The sequence below is a fragment of the Plutella xylostella genome, chromosome 15, assembly GCF_932276165.1.
Source record: "Plutella xylostella chromosome 15, ilPluXylo3.1, whole genome shotgun sequence".
NCBI lineage: Eukaryota > Metazoa > Arthropoda > Insecta > Lepidoptera > Plutellidae > Plutella > Plutella xylostella.
Window position 1 is genome coordinate 3,379,540 of NC_063995.1, and position 19,692 is coordinate 3,399,231.

Below are 19,692 nucleotides of genomic sequence, written 5' to 3' on the forward strand. Positions count from 1 at the left end.
CACTAGCATCGATCCCTACATCTTTAACTTTCTAGATTGGTTACTAAGTTTGTAAATGTAACTAACCTATGTACTAGACTAGAGTATCTACTACTGCTTGATACTATACTCTAGGAGGTATCTCTACCTAGTGACCAGCGCTACCCAAATAACCATCTCTTGTAAGTACTTCCTTCCTATACCTATGCATTTAATCAATAAATAATTATTAATCTTAAGAATTACCCACCTGCTGTTATAACTATTGTACCTGTAGTGTTGGATTACAGTTTTTATAAGCGGGAATTATGCTCTATGAGTCACATGAATGCTGTAGTCTCATTATGGAACTATGCTGACGTAAAGGATAGTTCATAATTCATAACATAAGTAGCAGGTAGATGAGGTACCATATACGTTATACGTTGATATTTCTAACAAAACATAAGTACACTTACAATTACAATTATGGCTAAGCTTAAAACTGCGGAACATGTTGTTCGGTACCACTGACTCCGAGTCATTATCATATTTTTGGACTTATTTTACAATCCTAACTAATATTATAAATGCGAAAGTAACTGTGTCTGTCTGTCTGTCTGTCTGTCTGTCTGTTACTCTTTCACGCCAAAACTACTGAACGGATTTGAATGAAATTTGGTATACATACGGTATAGACCCTGGGAAAGAACATAGGCTACTTTTTATCCCGGAATTCCCACGGGAAAACTTTTTAATGCGAAGCGAAGCGCGCGGGAACAGCTAGTTATTTATAAGTCTACCATTTCACGGAGGCTCTGACACTGAGGAGAAGAAAATCCAGTCATAACCCCGGCTTACATAACCATTTTCCTTAAAGTGCCAATAAATCAAAAAGATAAGAGTGCCCTTAAGATTTTTTCGTAACATATTAAAATTTAATGAGTAATTAATTTAGTTTTTCCTTTTCGACCCTGTCATTCAGATGCGAGCCATCTCCTCCCCTAATTGTACGAGGTGACTAATGTGCAATGTGCGCTTACGCATCCTTTTGATCTCATTTGGAACGTGAAAAAAGCGTGAATAGCACCACTCCTCGGTAACATAAAACCGAAGATAAAGATAAATTCACGAATTAAAAATAAAACTACAAAACCGTTTACAATAACAATCATGGGCGATTTTTCTTCGTTGTGTTGACTGAATTTGTAAATTAGGTACTAGCTTTTTGAAATCTTGACATAGTCCATTATTTTTTGTACCAATTCTAAAAAAACATAATTATAGATACAAGGTTGCACGATATCATTATCGGTTAAATATGATCTGTCCTATATTATCCAATATGTAGTTGTAGGCCAGTAATAGTCAATCAGGCATTTTTCCTGCTTTTCAGGCACCTATTAGTAACTACATTGTTCAGGATGTCCTCTACATTGAGCAGCCTTCCAGAAATTCACTGGTGAAATTTCAGCCTGAATCATGTAGGTTTTAATGCTAATATTTCAGATTCAAAACCATTTAACGATAAAAAAGGATTACGTTAAGGAAATTCGTTGAATTCAAAAAGAAAAATACCCAAAAAACAGTATGATTTTTGCCGGCTTAAAATTTTTACGGCTTAAATGTTAAGTGACATGAGGAAATATATCCTCATCCTCACTAACTCAGGCGCGGCGGATGCAGCCGCCTGCTTCTTTACTTGCGGCGACTGAAAGATTTACTTTTTGTACCGTCTGAAAAAATATATTTGTCAAGACTCCCAATGAGGCATCTGTCGGTCGGCTCGTTTGAAGAAAAAGCAATGTTTAATTGTTTCAAATACGCATCGTACGATTCTTAAAGGTCCTTATTATCGTTGGGTCTGTGTCTGGAATTGTTTGAAGAATACGTTTCTATTCTCATAGCCCCGGCGGGAAAATCAGAGGTGCACTTCCTGATAGCTAATACCATTGCTTCTTATTTATCTGTGCGCGATAGTTGGCCGTAGACAAGCCGACACATAAATATCAGCAGCAGCGCGGGGCTGCAGCAGCTGGGCCCACGCGGGCGGGGTCATTGTCCATCGTATTTCCAACATCTGCCGAGACGTTTTCCGCGTTCCACGGAAAGCGCTTGTCATCTCTTCGGCAGATTTCGGCAATCTTCGGTTTCAGTCGGCGCAAGGGTGCCATGATAGATTTTGTGTGGGAGCTTGTCCGTAGCGCTCGAGACTAGGACTAGGGCCAGTCCTGCAAATGGTGTTTAAATCATGAAACTAGGTTAACGATGACGTCCTCTATTCTTCGAATATATTTTTAACGATTTGGGTCAAATTAATTCTTAGAATCTTACCGAGCTTTCATGCTCCTAATTTAATACCAAATTACCGGCTTACTCATTGACTTTGCCATAACGATAGGACTCAAAGGATATATTGAACGGTTGGAAAATTACACTCTATTCTAGAGAGATACAATTAAGTAAGTATATATACATTTCTGCCAAGCAACGAAGACGCTCTGACTAAAACTGATAAGACAATAAAACTATTGCAAGACTTTAGCTGTCAATATTTGAAATAGTAACAAGATTACTGAACTCTAAACGATCAATAAAAGTTTCACAAAGCACCAAACTATCAAGAATTCAACGAGACTATTTTTGCGAATTATTAGCAATCCAATTTGTAGTTTGTGATCGCAGACACTTGCCAAGATGGCAGGACGACCTTCAACCGTGACATTGAGCTGATAAAATAAACGTTTTGCTGTAGCATGCTTTTGCTTGATTAATTCATTATATATTTAGGTGTATATTTTCTTATTTATCTCAATCATATGCAAAAAATTCCAACATTAAACTACAAGATGCTTCATAAAAAAACTCTACTTGGGTATTTTAAAACTCCTTAAATGCTCTTTATTTGGTCCTTGCACTTGAATGCATTTATAGTCATCATGTTACAGCAGTCGAGGTGGCTGTTTGTCACGAAAGAGGTCTCGGGTTCCCGTGTGCAGAGTGTCACTCATCAAGCGATGACTGATGACCAAGGATCGTACATAGTACATACATACTTATCCTACTATTGATGACAGATCCAGTAGCCACCACGCTGCACCTTCAATCAAGTACGTTGAATTGTATGCTTGTTAAATATGTCTTTGTGTTGTTGTGACACGAGTTCATTGATATCATAGAACCACTCGGGTGTACCAACTACCAGTTGATGATCTACTATAATTGTAAATAGTTCATTGAAATTGAAATATTCTGTAGTCGATGTAAAATACAATATTTCAATTATTTGACAACAATAGTAATTAATAATTGTTAGAGTGTAGATTCTAGACTTCATTAGAAAACAATATGATGCGGAAAATTAAATACGCCAACTAACAGTAACTGGTCGGAATACGAGTGTGACAAGCGTAACTTATTTACACAATACATACCAAATTGGTATCATCGAACTTAGTATTAAAAACTGTGCGGTTCACATGAGTCAGCTGGCCGGGTCGACCAACTGTTCCGCTTTGAGCGAAGAAAATTGCCAAATAACGTATCATGTCTTACTACAGTCATGTTTAATTTGCTTGTTTATATGAAAATTTCATGTGTTTAAAATAGATTTGTTCAGTATGAATGTATTGTAGTGTAGTGCACGAAGGCACAGTATATGAAACATCACTCTACTACAGCACCGCGTATAACTGCCACACTGGCCGCACCTAATACGCGCATGCGTGGAATTTTAACTATATATTTATTTAATGGAATTCGTGGCAATAAAATGCAGGTCCATGCATCGCCAAAGATGGTCCGGCAGCATAATGTTTATGGTTTCATAACAGCAGCGGCGGCGGCGCGGGGCGGCGGCGGCGGCGGCGGCGGCGTGACTCACCGCGGCGTTCAAGTTCATTGTCGTCAGGCCGAACTTGAACCCAGCTGGCGGGGCCACCCTCCATCGCCGGCGGAAATATTGCAAGCTAGCGCTGGACAATCGCTAGGATTTAGGTTCAAATTAGCAAGCCTACGCGTGCTACGGAATGACCCGATTTGGTTCAGATTGCTGCAGCTTATTAACGTTAATTTGATGTCACTCATGTCATGTTAAGCATTACAAAAGTTTCATAAATCTTTTGTGCGTAAAAAACTGAAAAATATAGCCAAACACAATGATATTGTCCAACTCAAGAGGATCGCGCACTCCTCTTCACTAGCCGCTACGAGCGCTACGCTCGCCTCGCCGGCGGTGTAGGGCGACCCTAATCAATGTTATTGATAAAGTTAATAAACACGGGCGACAATCGCTGAGTGTACACATACCGGCGAGTGACAATGACTCCTCGTGAACCTCCGCGCGATAGTGTCGGGTGACCGCCGCAGATAAGCTCAGTAAATGACAATATTGTGTGTTGTGTGCCCCGCTCGCCGTCTACGGCAGTTTTTGCATGATTGACCAGAATGACCAGTGAACGCCGGTTTCCTCATTGTCATTGTCACTGAGCTAAAGGTCAGGAAAAGCATTGATTGATAATGGAAATGTTTGGATTAGTTAATACATTATTTTAAATAAGACATACAGCATAGTATCCAATCCAAATAAATGGCATAATCATATTCCTATTTCATTACATACCTACTCGTACTTAGCACGAGTAACACATGTGAATTCTTTGTTTTTTTTTGCCAAAACAAAAATGAAAATTCATCAGCACTAAAGGTACTAATGAATATAAGTAATTCAAGTGATTACCTCAAGTGGCCGAGTCGTTGCATCAGTTGAAATCAGCGTCAGTCACACACCAAATCGTAAAAGACAAAACGTCCGATTAAATTAATCGTTCGTCCGATACCGCGGCGCGGCGTACGGAGAGCGGCAGCGGAACACAAACATAAATAAAGCGCGTACGATATTTCGGAGTTCACTCGCGGCCAGCCGGCGGGGCAACGACCGTCCTTAGCACAGCTGTGCGGAGCGCACGGACCTAGCGCCGTCTCACTCTCGCAAGAGCTCGCCCGCTCTATCAACACTCAAACGGTAGTCGAGCGACTCGAGCGTTTTCCATATTTTATTCAAATTCATTGACTGTTATAGATGAGTGCGGCCGTGTGCGAGACAATACTGTATTGTCCGCGCCTATTGTAGCTACTTCACATGAAATGTTCGAGTTTGTTGACAAAATTAATGTTTCTTAAAAGAAGATTTCCATGCTAATTGCACGTGTTAAACGTTGCGTGCATTTTATTTTACTGACACATATCGGCAGGTACCTTCTGCAGGAAGTCCGAAAGTGTTAACATGAAAGTAGTGGGCTGTAAATAAATACACATTACACGCCACAGCACTTTAGCTAATTTAATGAATTTGATTGACAGCTATTATTATTATTATCTAGATACACGCATGATAGACTATGTTTTTCGCGGCGCGTTTACGAAAAACTACGAAAACGCACTGAAACTGCGAATGAACCCGTTATTTCAGGACAACACTTCAGTGTCCCGATCGGACGTATGTATGTGCATACGTAAGCATTAAAAAAGTGGGAATGGCTTGTGTTTGAACCCACCTGGCTGGTGGCGCGGCCGACGACCCCGGGTCGGCGCTCCCGTGACGTCACAGTCTCGCGCGCGTCTGCCAACACTGCGCGCGCGCACTACGACACACATCACCGAACATCTATGTCCATTCAGGAATGACGATCGCCCGCCTCATTTAGCCCGGGATATTCGCGAGCGTCACACCAAAGGCAAAAATTATAGAAATGACCAAAAATGACGCTGACAGCCATAAATAAATAATGAGGAGGCACACATCCAATTTCATCAACAATACAAGATTTACAGTTAGAATTTTACCGCCTAGACTAGGTACATAAGTACTATAATTTGTTTACACATCTGATTCAGATCTTTGACTGAGAAGAATAAAATAAACGCAACTACCAACGTAGCTTCGTAAACGACGAGCTTAGTTGTGAAAACATTATGCATTACCACACATCGCAGATAAAAGTTATGGTCAAAAATGCATAGCCTGATGCTGTATGCTCGACACGCCATGCATTCTGATGCGGAGAGAGACAAAGCGGTTGACTAGCGACGTCTCCCTCCGCCCTCGAGGACCTTGCACACTCGCCCTCGGAATCACCTCTAAGCTCAATCCTCCACTCTCCATGTAATCAGGCGCGGATCCACCCATATGGGCAAGGTGGGCATGCCCATCACCTAAATGACTGCTGGCCATATCAAACCACGGGATTTTATAATTTAGCGGTCAAATGGTTTTTTTATAGTTATAATGAAATGATTTCCTGGAAAGCCATAAAATTTTCTGTCATGTCTTCAAAGTGTCTGTGTTACAGCTTACGGCCAAAGTCACTATTTACGTATGGTATGGGCACAACGAGACTAGTTTGATCTCGATTCGTCAAAAGGTAGTTTTGTTATTTTATGGAAAAATGCCCAGAATTTAAGATTCTTTAAATATTTCCCCAATTTTGACCCCCTGGAGTACGTTTGTGGAAAAAATAACAAAATTATACGAGTTATGTAAATTTGTTCGGTTATTAAGGATAGGATCCTTCACATAATTATAATTCAAAATTTTAATAATTTAAATTAAAAAAAAAACTTTTTTTGTATCTAAAAATAATGTTAGCCATAAGTAGTAGAAAATAATCCATAGTTGAAATTTTGCACGTTTTACGTACACTATACACTCAGCACAAGCTTGCTTGTGTTGGGGTCCACCAACCCGAACTTGGCCAGCGTGGTGGACTAGGCCTAAACCCTTCCTTCATTGGAAGGAGACCCGTGCCCAGCAGTGGGGACGTAATGGGTCGTGATGACGTACACTATGTGAAGGATCCCAAACAATATAAGTATTTAAAAAAACCGGCGAAGAGCGTGTCGGACATGCGCATGAAAGGGTTCCGTAGCCCTAAGAGACCAAATTCAAAATTCAAATTCAAATTCAGTTAGGGCAACTGCACGTCATTATTAAGTTGGCCGAGTTGTGTAAAAATAACTATATAATGATAAAGAGTCCGCTATAGTTTTCATTGGAAGTACTTACATTGAGGTATGCAGCACATTATTTTTCAGAATTATTAATAGTATTTCAAAATTTAGTGGGGTGGCTCTAATTTTCACATTGTAGGTATTAATATATTATCTCGAGACTGGGGGGTTAGATCCACATGGTTTCAAGGCAATTTTTGTTGTATTTAAAGAAACCTTTTTAACGAAACCCTAAACGATGTAAATCTACATGGGTAAGTCGATTTTTTACCCGACTGCCGAAGGAGGAGGGTAATGTTTTTCGATTGTATGTTTGTATGTATGTTTGTCTGTTTCTTTGTTCCCTCCTGTAGCCTAAACGGCTTGAGAGATTTTGATGTATGAGGTATCGTTAGAAGCGTAATGATTGCGCGATGGTTATAGGCTATGTGACGTTACATTAAAATATATATAGCGCCCTCTAGAGGACATAAAGTGATGATCGAAAAAAATATATTTTTCCAACTATGCTGTGTGGCATATCAAATGAAAGGATTTGATTAGCAAATTACAAAAATATGCATATTGTAGGTATTTAAATCACAGCACCAAAATTGTTGAAATAAAAATATTTCATAAACTAAAACCCGACTACTGACATAAAATTTTATAATTGTTTTTACAACTAAAAAGGTACAAATAAAAAAATATAATTATAAACAAACAAAAAACCCGACTGCACGCTAAAAAGATGAAAACAAGCCCCAATTTTAATGGAAAGTATCGCAGGCGGGGACCAACATGACCGCATTTAAGTAAAATCTATCTAAGTAACATTCAGCTAAATGGTGAACCCTCTGCTGGTCCCCGCCTGCGATACTTTTCATCAACATTGGGGCTTGTTTTCATCTTTTTAGCGTGCAGTCGGGTTTTTTGTTTGTTTTTTTTCTCTTCAGGAAAAAGTGATTATTTTTCGATAATTTTAAAAATAATTTTTTGGATTATCAATATACATTTCTCGAACAATTTTTGTAGCAATCGGTGCAGAAACGGCAGAGAACGAGCCAGGACAGACGGACAGACATGACGAAACTATAAGGACACCTAGTAGACTACGGAACCTTAAAAAATGATATAAGTACTAAACTTGTCTTAAATTAGTAACTAGTCTTAATTACTGATTGCTTCGCTTCGTATAAAATTGTTTTTTTTGGGAATTCTGCAATAAAAAGTAGCCTGAATTTAAGTTCATGACGTCAGTTATCTACATCGGTTTTCTCGTAAAAGATTTACAAACATCCATCCAAACTTATATCAACTTTTGCCTTCTGTAGGTATTTAGGTCAAAATTAAGGAAATCTGAAGGTCTTATCAAAAAATCCCCTTTCTTTTAAATACTTACTGTAGGTATCTTAAAAACTATTTTGCCTATAAAGTCAGCCACATTTAAATGCGAATTTAGTCTAGTTGTTTACGTTGTTTTGTAATTTGCCTTAATACAGAGTTTTGTTTGTAAAAATATTCAAAAACTGCAAGGAACTACTTATGTTTTATACCGTTTTGAATTAAGTATTTGAAATAATATCATCACTACAACAACAACAAAAAAACAGCTATTATTATTTATTATTAAATATTATTATTTAAGTAGGTTGAATAGGTATGATAATTCTAGTTTATAGGTTTATTTTGGACATGCTTAATGTACCTACCTAGTCTTAGTTACTTATATGTCTGCATTTACGGTTTTTTAATTATTGTATAAAAGAGTTTCGTTAAATTTACCTGAGTTTTCCACCAACCAAGGGTTGGCTGGAAGAAATTGCTTTTTGGCAATAAGCCCGGCTTTGTGTACTAACTTCTTCATAATTTGTCTGTGTATGTTATTTTTTAAGTATGCAATAAAGTGTCTATAAATAAATAAACAGCTATATCAGTACCTCAAGGCGAGGCAAAATCAGTTTTTTGGACTTGCCCATCACCTATTTTGAGGTCTGGATCCGCGCCTGCATGTAATACCCTCTTTATTGCTTCGAAATAACATACGGATTCGACTTGGACAAGGTTGCAATGCAATGCGCATTTGAACAGTTTTCGTTTTAGCGTTGTCAAGCTAAAAGATCGCGTTAAATATCAGGATATCTATTATTATGATAATATATTATAGTCTTGAGAGCTTTCGAATCTTTATATTATAAATAGGTATATAATACGTCAGTGGCTGTAAGAAATTTAGGGCGTCTTACACAACAAAGTTAAACAAAATTAAATCTATGACCTCTTGCTCTGGCATTATACTGTCAGAGTAAGAGACAAACTATTTAATTTATATTAACTTTGTTGTGCAAGACGCCCTTAGTGTTTTTTTTTAATTTTTCATTGGCATGAACATCAATCCGGAGGGATTACCACCGAACATTAGCAATACACAATCCTTAGCAGCGTTCTCTGGTGATATGATAACCTACAGGTAGTGTAAGTACCGTCAGCAGCGGACGCGAGTGCCGGTGAAAGTGCCTGCGCACGCTCGCTGCAACAAACTCGCACCGAGATCGAGATAGCTTTGTGCAGTTAAGGTGCCAATTGGCGGTGGACGACATGAGACTGCAGCAGGCGACGTCGTGTCACAACGTCACTAGTGTTTTCTAATAAGAAAATCACAGAAGAGATAATGTACCTACATAGAAATACACATATAAACAACCATTAGGTCAACAATAAAATAATGTACGGAAGAATTTTAAACGGGCAATAACTGCAGTGCTTATATACTTTCCTCAGATTTATTATTAGCTGAGCAATAGAAATATTTTTTCGAGTTCACGTAAAAAATGCCTGTAAGATTTTCAGTCTATTTATGAGATTAATTGCAGGAAGACAAGTAATCAATGATCACTACTTCACGGAAGAGATAAATGCGACTGTGTGACGCACTAACACATACGGATACCTACATTATGTAAAAAGTTGCAGCGAAGGCTATGTACTATGTAGGCATAATAAATGTAGTCAAAAAGTTTAGTACTGTATCTATTCATATCATAAATGCCACATTTGACCACACAATAACTGCCTGTTTTTTCTGTATCGTGAAAACATCAAGTTATGCGTGTAAAAACATGGATGTTATTATTAGAGAAATAGCGGATAGATAAATGTATTTATGATTTATGGAACGAAGATTATGTATCGACAACTTCTAAGCGATGTTATTGAACTAGAAAGTGCACTAACACTAAGCGCAGAAACAACCGTAGAGTTGCCTATAAACTGTAAGAAAATTCTTATTTATAGGTGATGGCAAACGCAACTACTACTAGTATCTAAGTAGTACATGTGTTAAGAATTCAGAGTTATCCATTGCTACATCAAATCAGTCCTATGAAAGTATAATGATAGGTAATGTTCAATACGATTTTTCATCCTAATCCTACTAATATTATAAAGGCAAAAGTTTGTTAGTTAAGTTAGTTTATAACTATGTATGTTTGTTACCCCTTCACGTCAAAAAGGCTTTACCGATTTTAATGAAATTTGGTATGGAGTTTGCTGACACCCTGGATTAACAAATAGGCTTTTTATCGCGGCATTCCCACCGGAAAACTTTTTAAAGCGAAGCGAAGCACACGGGAACAGCTACTTATTCTATAAATCGTACATTAAAATTCACTCGTGAGCAATGAAATTTCCTCTCAAAATGGCCAATGGCTCTAATTTTTCATTGTTCGCGAGTGTCTTTCAATACTATGCGCATTAGACGCGGCGCGGACGCATGCAGTCGCAGAGTGCGCGTGCTTCCGCGTGCAAGCAGGAAGCAATCCAAACACTTTCCCTATTGCCCGTGCGCAGCAGCCGACTGCAGCACCAGCCAACCCTGACCAATCACGGAGACACCGCCAGCGCCCGCGATGCACCCAGCAACACGCCTCCGCAACACAGCCGGCTTATAATGCAGTTAACTAGCGATTGAGGTTAAGTGTTCAGTGCTCACAAAGCGTGGCAGCTGTTAAACATTCAACTAATATGCTCTATGGATTGGATATGAGCATTAAACTAAACTAGAGCCCTCGAACAACGTTGGGAAATTCACAATCAGAAACAAGCTTTGATAGCCAACTTTTCTAAGGGAAAGTCAACGACTGTTTCAGCATAGCCATAGTCATTGAATATGAATATGTATACAAAGTAGCTACAAAATGATTATGTTTCAATTGTGCAAAAACGAGATTGGTTTTTGATAGCCACCATAAAATTATTACCCCTTTCGATCTGAGTTTAAATTCTTGAATAAATTGTTTAAAACCTGTTTAAATAACAAAGAGCTAGTTAACGGTGGCAATACTATATTTTAAATAAGTGAAATCACCTTTTTTATAAAATTTAAGGTTACGTAGTAAAGCCAAAGTAGCGGATGATATAACAGGACAAGCAGGCGCCTTCCGTGACCTAATTTTAGTGAAGGACATTGACCTGCTGAGGGCGTAGACTCGCTCCGGTCACAGGGGAAACCACAATAGCGTGTGTGCCGCGGCTATCCACATCTATACACATACATACAATCCTTCGATTCCTACGCAATAGGGTTGAATATCTTTAGTGTGAACCCCTTAGGCCCGATTTCACCATTGAAGAGTAAGACTATTCCGAGAATGAGTCGTCTATTCACTCGAGTGTAAGCAACTTCATAGGTCAAATAATTCTCCGTATAGCCTAAAACTTCACTGAAGAAATCGAGCTTATATAAACAGTAAGCAATAAAACTAATAAAGCGCAGTCCCAACAGGAACAGAAAGACAATATCGATTACTCCATGTCCAGAAAACGAGACATCCGGGTGCCGAAAAATGGGAAAAGTGTCATAGTGTCAGATATCGAGCGGGTGCAGGGTTCACGAGCGGCCAGCGACCTCCTGAAATTGGGCCGCCGCGGTCCCGCCGCTGAATGTACACAATCTGAACACCGGAACCACTTCAACAGACCATCCGGATCCGATATAACGATACTAGCAAGTCTAAGGTTGAGTGCAATAGCTTTTAGTGCTTTACTGAAATACTGTAAGTATTGAATTAAACGCACATTTTTGAGTTAAGTACAATACATATGCCCATAGAAACCATAATACATCAACCATATATAAAATATAATTTTTTTAAATAAAATACTACACTAAAAAGGGATTTCATGGTCTTTTTCGCCTCCCTATAGGGACGCTATAGCGTATATTAAGAAAACGATAGCAATGAGTTGATGCAAAAATATATCGTGTCGTAGATACTATGGTAGAGGCAAAAATAACTAACCTAGTAATTTTGCAAAGTGTGGACAGGCAATGGACAACATTTCAAAAAACTAAAGCTGCTATAAATCGAAAACCATTTCGAGATTTAGCTCTAAAGGCCACAAAAAAAATGTTATTGTATTTTTAGGATGTATCATTTTCGAGAAAATCATAAAATAGTAAAAAAGTGCTGATGACGTCATGCATCAGGTGCGATGCATTTTGATGATCAAAGCCCATAGATTTAAAAATAAAGTAACTGTCACTTTCATTTTTTGATTGACGTTGACGTTTTATCGTGACGTTGTTGTTTATTTGGGTCATTTTCATTAATTCTGTTCTGACACTTTCTGACTATTTTTTTTATTTATTATTAAGAGATGACCTCTATGTAATATGTCACAGAGCATGCCACCGCCTACACAGTTGAAAAAATGGTTCTGCTTATTTTTTTACATGATAAGTACCTACTTTCCATCATCCGAAATATCAATGTCATTTGAAAATGACCCATTTGTTGGTTGGCATGTAAACAAAGTTTAAATGTCACTTGTCAGTGTCATTTATGTTTTTTTTCGAGAGTCAGGCAATAGACAAAAATAAAAATTGAGCCTAATATGTGACGTCACTTCCGGTTTTAAAATAATTAACTTTAAAGTTAAAAATAACATGCAAAAATTAATGTATATACAAAATAAAAAAATACGGGTCCACTAATTTTCTATAAACTTTCCGAATAGCTAATAAAAATATAGGGTAAAGAAAATGAAATGTTGTCCATTGCGAAACTTACAGCTGTGAAAGATTTTCTGATTTCATGGTTTCAGTTGCAGCTCGCACGCGCAAGCCGGCGTTTCTATAATTTCCCAGGAATAACTTCGCAATAACCGCCACTAACTCAGCGGGGGAGCGTCACTAATCTAACTGACCTATATACTGTGGCCGGTGAAAGACCTCATAAACCACTACCGGCAGTGCATTATTCCTGCAACAATGGCCCGGCAACCACACAATCACACAAACCAATATCATTCTTAACGCAACACTCAACAGCACCAATTAGCTTGCACCTAAGCAGGTGGACGCTTCGCGGAATCATTTTACTGGAAACCAAGTCATAGTTTTATGTGCTGGCATTCATAAAACTTTTGCAGTTGACCAAAATAACGTATCCGCTTAAAATTTCCCATAATTATCGATGTTATCAGTAACGATAAAAGTTGAATAGAAAATTGCATCACTCATTCTGTAAGATTGAATCAATCTTAAATCCTAACTTTAAAGTAAGTACCTACTTACTCCCACTATAGGCGTAGGCTGAGATGCATCGCTCTGCGCTGCGTGTTGCTATAATCTGATGTAGGGGAAAACTACTTTCAGGTATATCCCTAGAGCAAATATTTGTCTCTAAAGAGTCTAAAGAATCGTCTGCCCCCGGCAGGAATCTAACCTACGCCACTATACATTACGTCACAGTTCGGTCGCGTATAAGACGATAAGGTACGTTTTTCGTTTCATAAGATTCTGCTAAATTATTTACGTTAAATCCAAATTCTATAATATTTTATGAATCTTAGTAATGTTCGCTTAGCTACTTATCTCAGGGAAAATAATAACAAAACTTACATTTTCAACGTGGACCGTGCGTGTTGTATGTTATTCAACCTTTTTCCTTCATCTCTACAGCGGGAGGGAAGGCAAGGTACACGCTCTTCTGAAACAAAAACACAGTAAATACAACTTATACAATACCCCATCGATCTGAAAACATGGAAAATATTTATGATGGCGATTGCAATCCATGTAGTTGATCATGGATAATAAGTATATTTATCTCTCCATTGAAAAACCTATACTTTTTAAAAAGTAAGTTATTTATGTGTGAAATACCTACTGAATTATATTTTTTAAATAGTTACTGGCGAAAAACTTTAACAATTCAAGACTTTCAGGAGCTACCTAAAGAAATTAAAATTATGTAACTGGATTTGGTATTACCGAAACTCCAAGCCCCAAAACCTATAATCGGACCTAGAGGAATCAAGTTTCTTCATACAACGATAAGCTGACTTTAATTTACGATAAAAAGGAAAACCAAAAAATGCTTACTGAAACTTTCAAGGTAGGAATTTTATCAATGCTATACTTTCAGTAAATAATCAACACAAAATCCTGTATCTCCTTATTAAAATTTACAGACCTGTTTCGCAGATGTTTAACATGATCCAGCATAATAATTACTTTTAAATTGCGCATCATAAGTATAGTTTAAACTAAACAAATCGAAATAGGATTATCTAATAATTTTATGAACAGCTTACATGACCGTCACAATTGCAATTCGTTAAATAAATTGGTACGAACCTGAAATTTTCACTGAAACTTCCTCTCAAGCTGCATCACCATGAATATCCATTGGGGCAAGCTCACCAAGTCACAAACACTCAACAACGGTCACAATCACTAGTCTGAAAGCTGAAAGATCACATCGCACTCGGTCGCTAGGTACCAGGAGAGCAGAATCACATGGGTGGTGTGTCGCGGCGGCGGCGGCGGGCGGCGAGCGATCGTCGCGCCGGCGGAGCGGTGACTGACCGGCACAGTGCCGCGCGCTCCTGCGGGACCCCCGAGACTCCTCGCGACCTCCCGGAGGAACGGTCGCCGGCTGCTCCGTGCACCTCACTCGACACTGCTGAGGGACAGGCGCACACCCCCAATCACGGCGTTATAGTCAATCAGAAAATATGCTCAACACCTTCGCAGTCATTGACCCTGAATTTCGGTGCCACATGGAAAATCGGTGTTTTCAATGTCATTAACATTAAAATTATGACATTTGTTGTTTTAATTATTTTAAAAATAGAACGTTTACTTTAAACTTTGATGTTTTTGTCTACGGTAAGATTTGTGTTCAATAACTTTTTTCAGGTGTAGTGTTTCTGGTGAAAATCGTATTGTTCAGTCTCGTATCATGCCGCATGTGATCATATAAAGACTTTTTAAACAACAGTGTAATAAATTGTATTATATTGAAGATTCGCTTCGTCCATAACAGTAAGATAAGTACTTAAATAAAACAATAAAATGTTAAACAGTATCGAGACACTTTCACGATTGAATTGATTGTAATTTGCGAGTATTCCCAATCTGATCACGGAAATAACAAGCTACACATCCGACGCTTACATTACGTTGACTCGTTACCAAAACAACCAATCGCCGGCGTGCCTACACCGGTACCAGAGCGCCATCATATTGCTCATATTTCATTTGTTTGACTACAGCTTCCCTACTCTCGCCAGAGGGTCTCGAAGTGCACTCCGGTCGCTGTTGCGGTGGTCACGATGGATAGTGAAAGTGCGCTAGAGAGCCCGACCAGGCCCGGCCACCTAGAGGCGGATGAAAGCGAAAGGGCACCACAACTGATTTCATCTTGATGCCGCTGATGAGAGCGTGAGTTCATTCAATTGTTTTAATGAGCGGCGCGCTTTGTTCCCACAGATGTGATGCCGGTCGACGTGCGCAGGCGTTTGCATGAGCGGTGTATTGGCTTAAATTATTTAAGTGAAATATATCAAAGCTTGAAAATCTAGTCTGTGTAAATTTGCCAAGTATACCTATCATAAAAAATCATAGATGGCAAAATGATATTGATTTTTATATCCAATTCTCAGACATATTTTGAGAAGCTTGTGAAGTTAACCATCACACAGAACATGCACAGAACTCACCAGGATCAGCCATATTCTGTTTTTTTTTTTCAGGAAGTGTGAGTGAATACTCATGTTGACTCTAAAGTTCTGACAGTAAATGATAAGTTAGTTATGTTTAAGTACATAAGCAGAAAACAGCTTTAAATTTTTGGATGGGCAGAACCAATTTTGATGAAGCTTCAGAATCAGCCCTCCTCATGCATGCCTGACAGATAGATATGACGAGCAAACTTATATCAGTATTTATTCAGTAGGTAAAGCGTTAAAAATAAAACACTATTAGGAAATTTCTAAATCGTCATCAACCTTAGTCCCATGAACTTCTGAACGGTAGAAGTCCTCAGATCCGTTACTAATATCCGGGAGCAAACCTAAGGGAAGCGAGGTGCAAGTCACGTGTCCTGTCAAGCGATGTGTCATCGAGGCATCAGCAGCGCCGCGCAGTGGAAACAACGGCACGCCGCGATTACGCAAGCGGCGAGCTTGCAAGAGGTCGTTGGCAATGGACGCGGTTCAATGTCACCAAATATATCACCGGCTTGTGTTGTGCGCTCGCGCGGTCTTGACGCTTGGGGTTGTCGACGGGATAAGGAAGGGTGAATATTGGTTGAAAGTAGAGGTGTATGTATACAGTCAGAAAACTCATAAAACTATATAAGAGAGATGGCATGGTAACCTAAAGTATCTAGGGATAAATTATTTATTTATTACACTCCTATCCTTTAATTGTTCACAAATCTAGAGCTCTTTTAGAGAGGCCTCCTGTAAGTGACCTGAAATTATTTGCAACTCCTGATTAAATTTAAATATGTCCAATAGATTGGTAAATTGATAACTGCCAGGTATTTTAGGGTATGAATGTACACGTAATTATTACCATACTATCGTATTATTTAGATATATTATTATGCTCGTTACTTCCGAAAGTAGCAAAACCGCATGGTTGCGCTCTATGGCCGCTCTTCTCTGGGTCGTCGACCGCAGTTTTCGGCGCCGAGTTTCAGCTGTAACGCGATCCTGCACGCACACTAACGCAACCTATACCGACTGCATGTACTTACACGAATACTCACACATGCGCAAGTGCACAACTACCACTGCACTCATCTCTATCCGTCCGCTACGCCTATGCAGTAGGAAGCGGAAAAGCGTTGACTCAATATGTATATTATAGACTTCCACATACAAAATTTAGTTTCCTGCTAAGTATTTTTTCATGTTGTCATTTTGTGATGGTAGCTATGTACACAGACACACACTATTGGATTAATGGTCATCATTCATATGATCAGCCTGTAATACATAAGCTTTCCCAAGGAGCGCCACCAAACCCTGTCCCTGTTCATCATCCAGCTACTACTGGTTCCTGGCTTTAGGTCTTCGGTTCAACGCGCTGGAAAGCGTCCCAGGGTAGCATCGGGGAAAACTATGCTAGATGTACTTCAAAAACAATAGTCTTTAAGTAAGCAGTCAGGTGAATCAGTGCTATCGTCAGTGTCCATTTTATTTACAAATATGACGATACATTCTCAAGCGTTGTTACAAGGCAAATCGAAAATGTAAATATTTGTAATAAATAATACTGTATTATACATTTGTAGACCTTGAACCTATGCTGTATGTTTGCAAAACATTGCATTGTTCATTCCGTTTGTGATGTTTTCATCTCCCGTTATGCGCTTAGTACTTACTTACTACTTTTGTACCTATACAGGGTGTTGCAAAAAGGGTATACTAAGCCGAAACCTACATGTGCAGCATGGTATATCTAAGCCCGAAATTGAAATCAGAATTTCAAAATTCGCGAAAAAAATATTTAATTTTCCATAGAAACTTTGTTGGTCACGTGACTTTTTACTATGGAGAATGACTTTTTTTTCGCGAATATTGAAATTCTGATTTCAGTTTCGGGCTTAGATATACCATGCTGCACAAGTGCACATGTAGGTTTCGGCTTAGTATACCCTTTTTGCAACACCCTGTATACGTACTTACTTTATATTTAAAATATTTCGTAAGAAAACAGTATATAAGCACATAACACGCAAAATCATACAGATAGCGCTCAACTGTATGATTCCAACATTTTTGTTTCTGCATTTCATAGGCCTGTCCCAAGGAGCGCCACAACACTCGGTCCTCGGCCTTCCTCATCCAGCCACTACCGGCGACCCGCCTTAGGTCGTCAGTCCAGTGGGCAGGAGGGCGTCCCCTATTATAGATATAGATAAGCTACGTAATTCGATTTAAAGGTTTCCGAGCGAAAATATTGTTAAGCTTTTTCCTAATCATAAAATTGCTCAATCTATAAAAAAATCCTTCCAGAACACTGAATCCTTAAAAGATTTTCCTAAAATTCCCGTAAGTAAACATTTGACGTTTCAGCCGTGAACTTTGACCTCTGAACTTGGTCTAAGTGAATGTAGGCTCTTTTGACTGGAACAACAGACGAAAAATAGTAGACTCTACCAAGCTAGCAAAACTAAAAGCTAGCTGAAGCTAAGCTGAAGGCAATGTGCTGTGTATTAGAAGTATAAAAATGATTTGTATATTATATTTATTATTTATTTATTGATATTAATGTGCTGTGTATTATTTTTTATATTATGTGTTGCAAACTTAGAATGGTTGCATACAGGATTCAGGCAAAATATTTTAAATATTCTCAGTAAACGTACTTTACTCGTATCTATGCGTAATCCAAATAGAATGTAAAGATAAAACTGAATAGAAACAAATTATACTTATAAAATTTCTAATCTCCTGGTCCTTGACCTTGGAGACGTGAACAAACCCCTAACTCGATCAGCGACTTCTTTTGTATGTAAGTATTTTCTTCAAGGACATTATTTCTCTACATCATCCATACCATAGTTACATAGGTAAATACGGTCAGGTGCAGATAAACCTGACCCCCCTCCCATAGTAACAATGCTTCTGAGGGGGGTCAGGTTTCTCTGCCCCTTACTGTAATATTAAACTTACTACCTACTTATAGTGGTGTACCTAGAGGATACAACAGCGTTCATTGATAGTTCAGTCCGTGACTAACGTCCAAACAATAATAAATAAACAAAGGAATGTCACATAAATATACCTACATAAGTGCCTAATATGTATAACGTATATGCTACAGGTCAGTGATCGGAGATTCCGGTGCGTATTATTTTGTAGACTTTCATAGAGTCTGGATTCCGACCGAAAAGCGTTTTATTTAGGTCCAAAAGCTCTGCCAAAAATATAGAGCTGTGAGTATCCATCGCGCCGGTCGTGACCTTTGAACTTGGAGCGAGTGAACGTACCCTTGACTCGAGCAATGGCCGCTATTATTAGACGCGATTATACTGATAACGTGGAACGACGATATTTCCGTCACGTGAATACTTAGGCGTTTTAGGTGGGTATTACTACGTAGGTGTATGTTTTTAAAATAACTTAACGGGTAATTATAATTAACCTAACATACTAATAATTAAAATTACTTCAGTCATTTTATACGTGGTTGTGATAGTCAGAGTTAAAAGACAATATGACTAGATATTAGTATTAGTATTAGTTATAGTTTATGTCCCCGTCAGTACCCGTTTCAGTGTAGTTTCAGAATTATGAAAGGAAATCCACAATAAAGCTAGAACACAAATTAACAGCTTCAGTTGAATGCTCCTTTAAACTGTTGGGGAGAATTTAATGAAATGTTTGATGTTTGTGATGCACTCTCACATAATCCCACAAATCTGTCCCCGGATCGCACGGGAC

At 38.6% G+C, this 19,692-nt stretch overlaps 1 protein-coding gene across 1 annotated transcript in view; it reads right to left on the minus strand.

Moving 5' to 3' along the window:
- LOC105398609 (hormone receptor 4) overlaps nucleotides 1-14,953 on the minus strand; it is a 66,431-nt gene extending 51,478 nt beyond the window's left edge. The window contains exons 1-2 of the mRNA XM_048625907.1: nucleotides 14,588-14,953; nucleotides 13,850-13,937 (exon numbers count right to left, since the gene is read on the minus strand). The gene's annotated coding sequence lies outside the window, so the exon portion shown is untranslated. The remainder of the gene's footprint in view (nucleotides 1-13,849; nucleotides 13,938-14,587) is intronic.
- Between the last annotated feature and the right edge of the window lie 4,739 nt (nucleotides 14,954-19,692).